Source organism: Oryzias latipes, chromosome 1 (genome assembly GCF_053564925.1).
Source record: "Oryzias latipes strain Hd-rR chromosome 1, Olatipes_Hd-rR_3.1".
In the NCBI taxonomy this organism is placed as follows: domain Eukaryota; kingdom Metazoa; phylum Chordata; class Actinopteri; order Beloniformes; family Adrianichthyidae; genus Oryzias; species Oryzias latipes.
The window spans coordinates 38,556,951-38,569,122 of record NC_136237.1 but is presented as its reverse complement, the minus strand read 5'-3'; the positions used below and the strand labels follow the sequence as shown (position 1 = coordinate 38,569,122).

At 42.1% G+C, this 12,172-nt stretch overlaps 1 protein-coding gene and 1 long non-coding RNA gene across 2 annotated transcripts in view; both read right to left on the bottom strand.

The window, feature by feature from the left end:
* LOC101156143 (axin-2) overlaps positions 1-8,680 on the bottom strand; it is a 56,481-nt gene extending 47,801 nt beyond the window's left edge. The window contains exon 1 of the mRNA XM_020709766.3: positions 8,560-8,680. The gene's annotated coding sequence lies outside the window, so the exon portion shown is untranslated. The remainder of the gene's footprint in view (positions 1-8,559) is intronic.
* A 1,489-nt stretch (positions 8,681-10,169) lies between these two features.
* Positions 10,170-12,172, bottom strand: part of LOC144994935 (uncharacterized) — a 39,649-nt gene continuing 37,646 nt past the window's right edge. Inside the window, exon 3 of the long non-coding RNA XR_013658674.1 lies at positions 10,170-10,366. This is a non-coding gene — a long non-coding RNA (uncharacterized LOC144994935). The remainder of the gene's footprint in view (positions 10,367-12,172) is intronic.

Here is a 12,172-nt window from a genome sequence, read left to right as displayed (position 1 = left end):
TACAGATACTTTGTCTTAGAAAACAACACAGACTTTTTTGATTTTGCCCCAAAAACTGAATTTTCATAATTAAGAGCCACTGGAAACCCTTTTGAAAATAGATCAAAAGCTGATCAGAGTGGAACTTTCTTGTGGTCCCTGAGATGTTTCTTAATCAAACACAACACATGCGGTTGACATTATTTGCATCCCAGTGGGGTTTTTTCTCTCTTTTTTCACACAGAAACTTTCTTGAAAACAAGATTGTGCAGTCAGTCAAAGTTGCTGTGTTTGCTCTAACATATGGGAGCCGGAAGCAGTTGAAAACCAACATCCATCTTCATCTCCGTCCATCTCCTTGACAGAGAGGCATCAAATCTCAATTTCTGTAAAGCCTAGTAGTCTGCTCACCGTCTCTGCCCTTCGACCCCGCCGCCGCTGCTGCTTATACTGAAGGCAGGGGCAAAATATGAAAGAGACAATCAAAAAACAAAGTATCAAAGCTATCATTGGAGCCTGCAGACTGCAAAGTGTTATCAAGAAGTCAGCTCATGCTGGTTGTCTGTTCCTCTGTCCTTCCCAAAGGCAAAGTTACGCTTTCAAGCCCCTGTGCTTCACCACAGCACACAAATAAGAAGAAAAAATAGAACGCTGCCATCAACAACTTGAATATGACATGAGGTGAATCTAAAAGGAAAAACGTTTTTCTTCATTAAGGTTGCTTTACTACATTCAGTCCTCCACTAATTTTACATAAACATTATCCTAAACCGAATAATTCTAATTGTTGACTATAGCTTGATCACAGGGCAGCAGGCCTCCTCCAAACACCGAAGACAGTGGTGCTGTTGTGACAATAGAGAGGAGGTGTGAGGGTGTGCAGAATCCCCACAAGCCTCAAACATCCCAGTGTGAGTGAAGATGAAAGAACCCCACCAAGTTAAATCACTTTATCAGCCCAAACAGCCTCTCTTATTGTGGGAAGCCTCTCAGACGTTGGGTGCTGAGATGTCACGCCACTAATTGAGAGCCACAATAGGGGCCTTGTTTGGACTGCTCCCTCGGCTGTGTACCGCTACTGTAATCACCACAATAATTTGGCTCCCCCAAACATCAAATGATGGTACGGAAGCTGCAGGAATTTGCATTGCAGCCTTTGATCTGGCAGATCCAGACAAAGCGTTCCCCTCACTCTGCAAATGGTGTGAAGGCTACAACGTTCTGCCCTCAGCCGTTTGCCTGTCGCTGCAGCTTATGTCTCAACCACCTCCATTGTCAAAACTGTTTTGGCTACAAAAGCAACAGAGCGATTAAAATCCTGCAGAAAAGACAAATAGATCCCAGGCTTGACCTTGGAGCTTATTTAGGTTTCACACAAAAACGGAGACAGGCACTGTTTTGGTGACCTAACAGCAGGTGTCTTGGTGGTGATGCAAGATTTAGAGTCATCAAACTGGCTCCATCCACACTGGTGAAGAAAACGTCCAAACGCCTTGACATTTATGATTTTATACATATTTATGGTATACTGCTTTTGTTTTTTGTCTTTTGCTTTTATCAATGTCTTTTATTCTTATGATTCTTAATGCACCTTGACATGTCCACCTTGGACATGATTGTGGAAAAAATATTTAAAAAAAAACTTTTTTTTTCATTTTCTAGGAGAAAAAGCTGTCAAAACCTGCCTGGAACACTATTATAATTTATTCAAGTCCTAAACCTCATAACTGGGTGGACCATAATTGCAAATCTCACATAATTCATTGGGTGTTTTTCATTTTTAAAGGGAAATGTCAGTCCAGTCCTCTTTACAGAATCGTTTTGAGACACTTCAGGAGTTTTCATTATTATTTTTATCTTTTTTTGCACAAATTGCTTTTTCAGCTCACGAAACTCAATTAAATTTAAATCCAACATTTTTTTTAGTTTGAGCCCTGTTTTTATGTGTACCTGTTTCTATTTGTTTTGAAATAATGTTTTTTGCAATGTTCCTTTGAGCTCAAGGTCATGAATTGATGCTCTGAAATACTCCTTTCCAGTCTTCAGGTGGAGGACAGACGCTTTGGTTCTGCATGGTGTCTGAAGTTGCAAATCATCTCTGCGTCATCACAGCACCACCACCATGTTTGACTCTTGGACTCCTCTAAAAATGGTTTCCTTTCTCTTATCAGATGATTGAATACTTTTCTAAAAGGTTTTGTGGTTTTATTGGGGACAAACGTTATTGCAACTTTCCATGTAAACACTGGCAGTATAAGACAAGGCATTTGATGATCACTCCAACATAAATAAGTCAAATTTTAAACTAGTGATACACATACTTACAATTTCACTTAATCTTTTTTTCTAGAGTAGAGAAGAAACATTATTTTAATGACTCTGTTAGAGGTAAAAAATTATATTACTTTATTTTATGTTCAACTTTAAAATAATAATCAATTTTTTTAACCCTATACAAAAGCGTTTTTGACTTTTTGATTGTCATGAAAAGTTTCGTCAAATCAGCCCAACAGGTAGAATTTTTTCCGTTTCTTCTACAGGAATTTACACTCATTGGCCACTCTATAAGCCACACCTGTCTAACTGCTTATAAGTACACATTTCCTAAACAGCCCATCAAAGGGCAGCAACTAAATGCATTTAGGCATGTAAACATGATCCAGACGATCTGCTGCAGTTCAAACTGAGGATCAGAACGAAGAAGAAAGGTGACTGAAGTGACTTTTCAACGTTGAATGGTTGTTGGTGCTGGTCTGAGTAATTCAGAAACTGATGATCTTTTGGGGTTTTCACCCACAACCATCTCTAGGGTTTACAGAGAATGGTGCAAAAAAAGAGAAAAGATCCAGTGTTGTTGAAAATGCCTCGTTGATGCCAAAGGTCAGAGGAGAATGGCCAGACAGCTGATAGAAAGCACAACACATCCAACCTGGAGGCAGAAGACCACAGCTGTCAGCTAAGAACAGGAAACCGACATTACAATACACACAGGCTCACCAAAACTGGACAATAGAAGATCGGAAAAATGTTTTCTGGTCTGATGAGTCTCCATTTCCGCTGTGACATTGGGATGGTAGGGTTAGAATGCATGGATCCATTCTGGCTTGTATCAGCGCTTCAGCTTGGTGGTGGTGGTGGTGTAATGGTGTGGGAGTGATTTTCTTGGCACACTTTGGGCCCTTTAGTACCAACTGAGCATGGCTACAACAACACAGCCTACCTGAGTATGGTTGCTGACCATGTCCATCCCTTTATGACCACAATGTACCATCTTCTGATGGCTACATCCAGCAGGATAAGGCACTTTAAATAAAGTCATATATGTCATAAAGCTGGAATCATCCCAGACTGATATCTTGAACATGACAGTGAGTTCACTGGACTTAAATGTCACAGATCTTAACCCAACAGGGAACCTTTGGGATGTGGTGGAACAGGAGATCATCATGGATGTGCAGCTGACAAATCAGCAGCAACTGTATGATGCTAACATGTCATTATGGACCAAACCCTCTGAGAAATGTTTCCAGTACCTTGGTGAATCTATGCCACCAAGGATTAAGACAGTTCTAAAGTCAAAATGGTCCAACCCATTACTAGAACCAATACCTAATCAGTCGGCCAGTGAGTGTACATGTTGTTCCCTTTTTCGGCTTTTCCCATCAGGGGTCGCCACAGCGAACGAGTCGCATGGTAAACTTGGCAATGTTTTACGCCGGATGCCCTTCCTGACGCAACCCTCTCAAAGCAACCGGGCTTGGGACCGGCACAGAGGTAGAGAAGGGAACAGGGAGCAGCCCGGAGTCGAACCCTGGTTTCACGGACGGAAGGCGCTGCAAACCAGCACGAGCTAAACCGGCTCCCCAGTGAGTGTACATCTCCTTTTCAAATTAAACAAGAATCATTGTTTATACTGTGAGCAAATTCTAATCCACCTGACGTATGCATGCTCTTACCATTTTACCAGCACGCTGCATGAAACAGACAAAAGATGCTAGAAAAAATATTAAAATGAACTAATCTATGCAAATAAAATGTAAGAGCGGCTCATCTGCATTCCTGGTCTGCATCCCAACCAGCTAATTCCACCTGACAGTGATTTCCCAGCAGTGACCTCTTCTATGAGATCCATGCGCTCCTTCAGCCACGAGCTCTGCCGTTTAATCAACAATCATTAACCTTGGCTTTGTATGAGCGGGGAAGCTGAGAGATAATGAAGACATCACTGCATCTCTATTTATTTAGTTTGTTCTCAGTTTGCTTGCTAATCACTGACAGACTGTGTGCATGTTCGGTTACAATGGAATGAAGACGTTTTAACATGAGAACATTTCCTCCGATGATCTTCTATACTTGTGACGCTGAAACAAGGGAACGTTGATGTGTTTGAGCACGAGGATTTTAGTTCTCATGTAAACTGACTCCAGTGCACTTCAAGCCAATCATGCACCCAACTCCAATTTAAAAAGAAATGTGGTACACACATGATTGTTGTTCGAGTTATAAACTGGCCAATCAGAGGCCTCAATAGAAGAGAAGTAGACTGTTGTGCTTGCTGCCCCCCCCCACATCCAATGTTCATAATGTTTGATTGACAGATTTCATGTAGCCACTTTCAAGTGGAAGGAATGTGGACTTCCAACAAGCTCACTCCTTATTTGCGAGAGCGGTTGCCATAGAAACAATGACTTAGACTGACTCAGACCAATCACTGCTTTCTGATATTGTCTGGCTCCAATTTGGCAGTGTCCGTGATACAAAAACATAAAAAATAAAGGCGATTGTAATGATTTCCTTTTGGCGGAGGACGATGTAAGCCATTTTCTATGGGTGGCATTATACACAATGATACACAGTCAGTGGTAGATATGAGCTTTTCTCTTATGAAAACAGGTTTGAACAACAGACTAGGGTCTATTTTAGGTATCAAATCTGACTTTTAACATTGGTGTCAACAGGAAATCGGTACTTTTTTGCAACTTGCCTCCAGTGGCCTTTTGTCCAAATACATTTTTTACTTCCTGGTTGGTTTTTAAATCCTGGAAAGGAAAGTGAAGCACCAGACACTTTTATCCAGGTTAAAGCAAGTACAGAGGTGGAACACACAGACTTTTAACACTAACCTCACTTTTGGGTTTCAAATTTGTAAACACTTTCGCTGGCTTCCACCCTTATTACCTACAAGCTCAAATTTTTTGTCCTGTATTCTTGTTTTTCCTCTTATATTGATCTGACAGCATCGTTTTCAATCTGCTCTCAGATAGACTTTTAGAAAATCTTAAGCTCAATGATTCAAGTGTCAGTCATCCTCCCTGTGGAAAGCAGGCGAGTTTGAAGGCAAAAATAGCGCAGGAGGAGGACACCCCTACTGTACCCCCACATCTGGCCCTTTGGCCCTTGAAGGAACATGTCTACATCAAACAGCAAATTATCTATTCAAATGCCTGGAAACAGTCTTTGGACAATGACACATCAATCAAACATTGGCTGAACCGGGGGTGGTTGTTTATATAAATGCTGTCCATCTGGGGGAAGAGATCTCAGTACATCTCTCTTTGGACAAAAAAAAAAGAGTGAAGTTCATAGAAAAACTTAAAATTCAGCTCTTTTCTCTTCTTCTTTTTCTTTCTTCAGTCCCAGCGTGAATGTGTCAGTGAGCTCGTGGTATGAACCAAGATGAAAAGTAAAGGCCATCTCTTTGAAATCCTCCTCAAGTCAGAATTACCATTTCATTTCAACTCCAGCCAGGAAACTGAGAGCGGGGCCACTGCTAACTGCTTTGGGCACATCGTTATTTATTGTGTGTAAACTTTGGAGGAACATTGTTGCCTGGGAAAATGTGTTGTGTGGGTGGTGGAAGTGAACAGTTGGAGCAGCCACAAAGGGAAAGATCAGGCCTATTTTCTCTGTAGGGGGAACACATAAAAGTGAAAATAATGCCCATTATTACAGAAAAACAACAGCAGCCTGGGTTTCTCATAATTTTCCAACAGCTAAGATGTTACCTTTGAAGCTCAACAGCCAGCCAGTTGACCCTTCTTAGGTGACTTCATTATCATCTTCTCTGTTCTTCTAATTAGTGAGCTTCTATGTTAAGTGGGCTATTATCTAAGCTGGATCTAACTACTTTTTTCCATGGTGGTCACGTTAAGTCTGTTGTTCAGTTTCATTAACCTCCACACTGGAGGTGTTACACCAATTACAAAATAGATCTAATGACACACTTACATATTTTAAAATGCTTCAAACCAAAGGTCGACAGTAATTAGATGTGTGAAAGTCAGATTTGGCGACTTAAGGCCCATACACACCGGGACGAATATTCGCCAGGCGTTATTCGCCAGCATTTTTCGCCACGTTTTTTGTGTTCACACCCAGGCGATTTTCGCTGACGATGAGCCGAGCGAACATGCAATTTCATTCCCTGACACTAGATGGCGCTTAATATAAACAGAAATACTCCTGTACACAAGGTGGCGCTGCGCAACTTTACGCTTCTTAAAGTCGCTTTTCACTCAGAAGAAGAGAGCAAGTATTTACGCGCTTGTCAGAATAATACAAAGAAAACATGAATATTTCAAGCACCAGTAGCTCCAACTGGTGCTTGGTTCGGGGATATTTTAGAATGTGTCATGTGCGGGGGGTGGCTCGAGAGCCGGTAGGACCCAGACGCAGAGGCGGGAGGCAAACAGTTCCAAGGCCAGGGGGTTTAATAAACAACAAACAAAAGGCGCTGCAGAGCAGGATGACAAAACAAAAACTCACTGTGGCGTGGCATGAAACATGGCATGAACGGACGAAGACACATGAAGACGCTAAACACACGACCAGAAGTTAATGGACCAGCACAGGAGGAAGGCAGAGACAAGACTTATATACAGACAGGGCAGACAAGACACAGGTGAACACGATCAGGGCAGATGGGGACCAAAGGAAGTAAAACTCAAGAAACATGACAAGACAGGAAACCTTTCAAAATAAAACAGGAAACAGAACCAAACAAGACAGAACAAGAACTAAAGCAAAAGCCAAGACAAAACAAACTCAAACCATGACAGAATGTCCGTCATTATTTCTTCGCGGCTGTGTAGACGCTACTTGGCGTCTATCTTCTTCGCTGGTATGTGTGCTCAGCAAGGCAGTTTTGTGTTTGAGCGCCCCCAAGTTGTGTTTTACTGTAACTTCAGAAGCTCCAGACATGTGTGCAAAAGCGCCATTCTCATTGGTTGAATAGATTTCGACGCGACGCGTCGAAAAAAACAAACAAACCCGAGGCGTTTTTTTTTTGACGCTTTGACGCGTGGCGTTTTTTCGCGTCGTTGTGCACACTCTCATTGGTGCCCTTTGTCTAGTCACGAGGCGTTAAACTTCGCCGACGAAATTCGTCCCGGTGTGAACGGGCCTTAAGTCATTGTTGGTGGTTGACTGTATGACAACTGGACTGAGTGACCCCTCCCAGACTGTGTTCCAAACAGTACCCACTGGCTCCAAAAAGATAAAATCCCATAGACTTCAATTGAGAAATAAACATCTATTACTTTTTTTTTTTTTTACTTGTTTTTTTTTCGTTTTGCAAGTTATAAACTGGCCCATCAGATGTCTCAATAAAAGTGTTTGGTCTCATTTTGACCGTTGGTAACTACTGATTGATTGATTTTTGTGAGTCTGCTTTCAAGCGTTGGTGGTGGTGAGTGGTGTCCAACAAGCATACTCTGGATTAGTGAGAGTGGTTACCATAGAAAAGTTGACCCAGAACTATTCAAAGGGGGTTAGGGTTAGTGTTGGGTTTGGGTTGGGGGGTTAGGGAAGGGAGAAGGGTTAGGGGAGGGTCAAGGCTAAGGTTACACCAATCATTGCTTACTGATATCTCCAGTGGTGGTGCATAGCAAAAAATTACTGACTGAATCAACTTCATCACACTCCGTCTCACTCACTCGGGTAGAGTGTATTTACCGTCGATCATCAAAGGGGTTTGATTACAAAAATGCTTGTATTTCACTGCAGAAAATAGGTTGGACAGTTTATCAAAGCCACAAGCTGAAGAGAGAACTGTGACTTACAAACACGACTTAACCAAGTATACATTCAGACCAGGACTGTGAAGTCCAGACCAGAGCTGGATTGCATTCTCACAAACATGACTGTTATAGACCTGTGATGCTTGGAAAGTCTGCTTTGTTTAACAGGTGTGAAAGCTCACCTGAACTCTGGCGCAGATCAAACAAGACAAACCCAAGTCTACCAGACGTGTGTTTGAGTTGGTTGGTAACTGGTGCAAGCAGCCGGTTACAGGAACTTGTCAAATAATCTGCTCACAGCTTCACGTAATGAAAACATTTGACCAAATGGACAAACAGTGCATCGAGGAGGGGCGGGTGCATAGAATACATGATAGATGGCTGTGAACACTCGTCTGATGTGATTCTGATCCAACTAGGAGCAGAAAACATCAATACTTATTTTATTCTTTTTCAATTTATAAACCAGGTTTTTTCGTTGTTTGTTATCTACTCATTGTCACACACAGGCACTCACACAGTCATGCCGCAATTATGGAGCAGCTACGTCACCTTAACCTACCTCACTGACAGCAGCTAAGAGATCCCTTTCACTTTGCCATGTGACCCGAGGAATCCAAACCACCAACCCTGATCCACAGCGGCTCCAAGTGAATCTTGGTGTGGTTTGTGACAGTACAAATCCATCAGACTATCCTACGGAGCAAGACAAGACAGCAAACAGTTGAAGTTGAAGTTAAAACTTGTAAAAAAAAATTTTTTTTTCGTTAAAGAAATAAATAATAACAACTACAAAAAATTCAAGTAAAGTTTAAAGTTGCTTCATGGTCAAACATGCAGTTTATTTGGATGTACTGGTTAAAAAAACATTTTTTTTATCGATAAGTTACAGGTTTACATGTTTTTTCTGTTTTTTCCTCAAATGCTCCACAACTGAAATGAATTGCACTTTATTTTATTAAATTGACAATAAAGCTTCTGGTTTTGATCTTAACGATAAATAAATGTAAATAAATATGACTTATATTAAGGAGGAATTACTGCTTTGCTCAAATGGTCTAAATGAATTATTTAAAAAAGACTTTTAGATATTAAAACATTCCAGCAGCCGAGATACTCCACAACTAACTGGAAACCCCTCCATCAACACAAACTTTGGTTTTTGTTTATTAAAATTACTTAAAATTGTTTGAATATTTTCTATCTGGACCAGGACTGACAAGTTTCCTAAATGTATTCCTAAAATGATGCTGTGTGACATTTGTATGATTTGACAAAGGTTTTACAAACTAAATAAAACCAAGCGTAAATGTACAACATCCTGTGTATAATTGTGAAACTTTTCTCATAAAGAGACAATTAGACAATAAAATTGAGAAAAATTGGAAAATGAGTGACTTTGAGGGTAAATTTCAGCTGAGACATGTCAGCAGCAACATGTGAAAGTAGGATTTGACTTTCATGTGTAATCAGAAAAATGAAGAATCTTCTCTGAAACATGTTGGTTTCTTGTGTTGGCGCAGACTGTGTGGGGAGGGCGTGGACAGAGCGTAATTGATTCATGAACAGCAGGGAAACAGCTGAAGTTTGTTGACTGCGTTCTTGTTTCATAAAAGAGTACATCTAATCTTAAACACATGGCAGAGCCGGGGAGTTCATGCGTGACAGCGCGCCGCTTATGGAAAAATACTTGCTTTATCTTTTTTCTTCACTCCCACAAATGTATATCTGCTCTGCTGCATTTCAGGTGCTGCTGCTTTCAGATTTTCCGGGAGAATTCAGAGAAACCCGTCGCCCTCAAACCCGTCCGCTTAGAAAGCTGAGCTGGTGTTGAATATATATTCTCATTTTGAGGTCTTGTTCAACCCAAAACACGTTGCCTGATGTTTGGGTTTATTTTTTCTTGGCTGCAGAGCTTTTACATTTACACGCTGACAGCAGGGGGTCAAGTTGGAGGTGGGTGTTCTCATTTGCTCATGGGTCTGTCTGTGTTGGCAGAACGTTTACCTCGTGTGTTCCTGTTCCGCGAGCCGCCGATGGTCCAAGCTGTGAAGGGAGCAAGGAAGTGAGGAAATAAACACGAAGAAGAAGAAGAAAGATGGGAACAAAAGGGAATCAGTTGCAGCAGATTGTCTTACAGGAAGTACACGCTCTGATACTTTAGCCACTGACCTCTCATGCAGAGCGGGTTGGTGGTGGTGGTGGGGGGTGGGGTCCGGGCGACGAGGCCTCCGCGGGCCCCATCTGTGGCGCAAATCTGGATGTGGCCGTGTGCAACAGCTGGGCCCACGCCAGCGCCCAACGCCCCTTTGAGGCGGTCAGACCGGCCGGTCGGAGCCCGCCTTTGATCCCGCGCCAACTATTCATCTCTGAAGGAAGAGGAAGAGCAGAAAAAGATAAACAGAAAAAGAGAACGTTGGGGGGGTCCAACTTCTGCTGCCAATTATTGGAAAAAACATCAAGGTCTGCTCTGACTGTGAAAAGAGAGAGCAGAGAAAAGTGAGAAGAGGAGATAGCTGTTTGAAGGCGGGCTCAGTGTTGGTCGCTGGATGGTGGCGAGCCGAGGCCGACCCGCACCATGTGATTACAGGTGAACACAGATATTTGTCTGGCTGCTGACGCTCACTTTCTGTCTGCCCTCTGGTTTCTTTGTTGCAGTTGTTTTTATGGTTTTGTTCCGTTTTTCACCTGCATGCAGTTTTCGCCTCCCCCTTTGATTCCCCTTTCTCCTTGTTTTTGTCCTTATCTCTGCTTTTTTCTGCTTTTCATACCAACCGAATGCTGCTGAACCAGTTCATGAGGGGGAAAAAAGGTCATCGCTCTGTCTGTGGAGATACGCCTGTCAACAACAAATCCTTTTGTCCTGTACACCAAACACACACACCTACTCAGAGGTGTATCTAAACAATGTGTCATTTTACAGACACACACTATGAAATATTTCAAAATAAAAGCTGCTTTTCACTCTGTTGAAAAGCTGTTTTTGGTGTTTTTAATATCTTCTTGTGGCATTTAACTGATGATAGAGAACATATATAAAGAAATTTAGGATTGAACTTTCATTTCTGAGTATTTCTTGATTCAAATCGTTGTGATAAACACGTACAAACTACAATCAATAGCCCACCAGCTTTCTGCTCAGATCCATTCTGGTGCATCCACTTGTAGACGACTGTATCCATGCACGTCCTGTTCTGAGCTGGAATTTGGATAAGACTGCATGCTGCATCTGATATTGCTCTCTTTTTTTGTTGCCCCTGTAATATTAGATATGGGCAACACGGTGGTACAGTGGTTACCTCACAACAAGAAGACCCCGGTTCAAGTCCCAGCTTGGGGAACCTGAAACAGAATCACCAATGGGGGACCTGTCTGCGTGGAGTTTGGATGCTCTCTCCGTGCATGCGTGGGTTTTCTCCCACCGTCCAGTAACATGCTTCATAGATCAATTGGTTACTCTAAATTGTCCCTAGGTCTGACTGCAAGTCTGCATGGGTGTGTGATTGTTGCCCTGCGACAGACTGGTGACCTGTCCAGGGTGGCCGGGATAGGCTTCGGCAGCCGCATGACCCCGAAAGGGAGAAAACGGGTTTTAAAGAATGGATGGAGGGATGTTAGGTCGGGGGTGTGAGGGGCTATATGCTAGCAGGAAAGCGTGTAAACCAAATGGTGAGGTCGGACTTACTTCGTGAAGACCTAGATTTTTTTATTTCGGCCAAAAAATAGTAATATGAGATAAGCATAATTTATGACCACTGGGAACGCTTTAAAAATAGAATAAACATGACTGGGATGGGACTTTAAAAATATCTATCACTTTTTTTTTTTTTTTTTTTTAACTTGTCCTGTCCAACAGCTAGGCAAACAGATGAGAGCTGAGGGCCTCTTGTGTTGGACATATTTTATTTTAACAAGAGGGGTTATTCATCTTCAGACAAACCAAAGGTATGTCTGAATAAACCCCTTTTGTAATTGAGGCCAAAATTTATTAATTTCAATCATGTTTGAAAATCTTTGGTGTTGGACCGGACGGAAAAGGAAAGAGGGGAAGAAGAGAGAGGGACGTTAGAGAGAGGGGGGGGGTAGGAGGGTGATAATAGGAGGGGAAGGGGGGTAAGACCATGAAGCAGCATAGAGCAGACAGGTTTACTGGTTGTTTATCGTTACGGTACGGT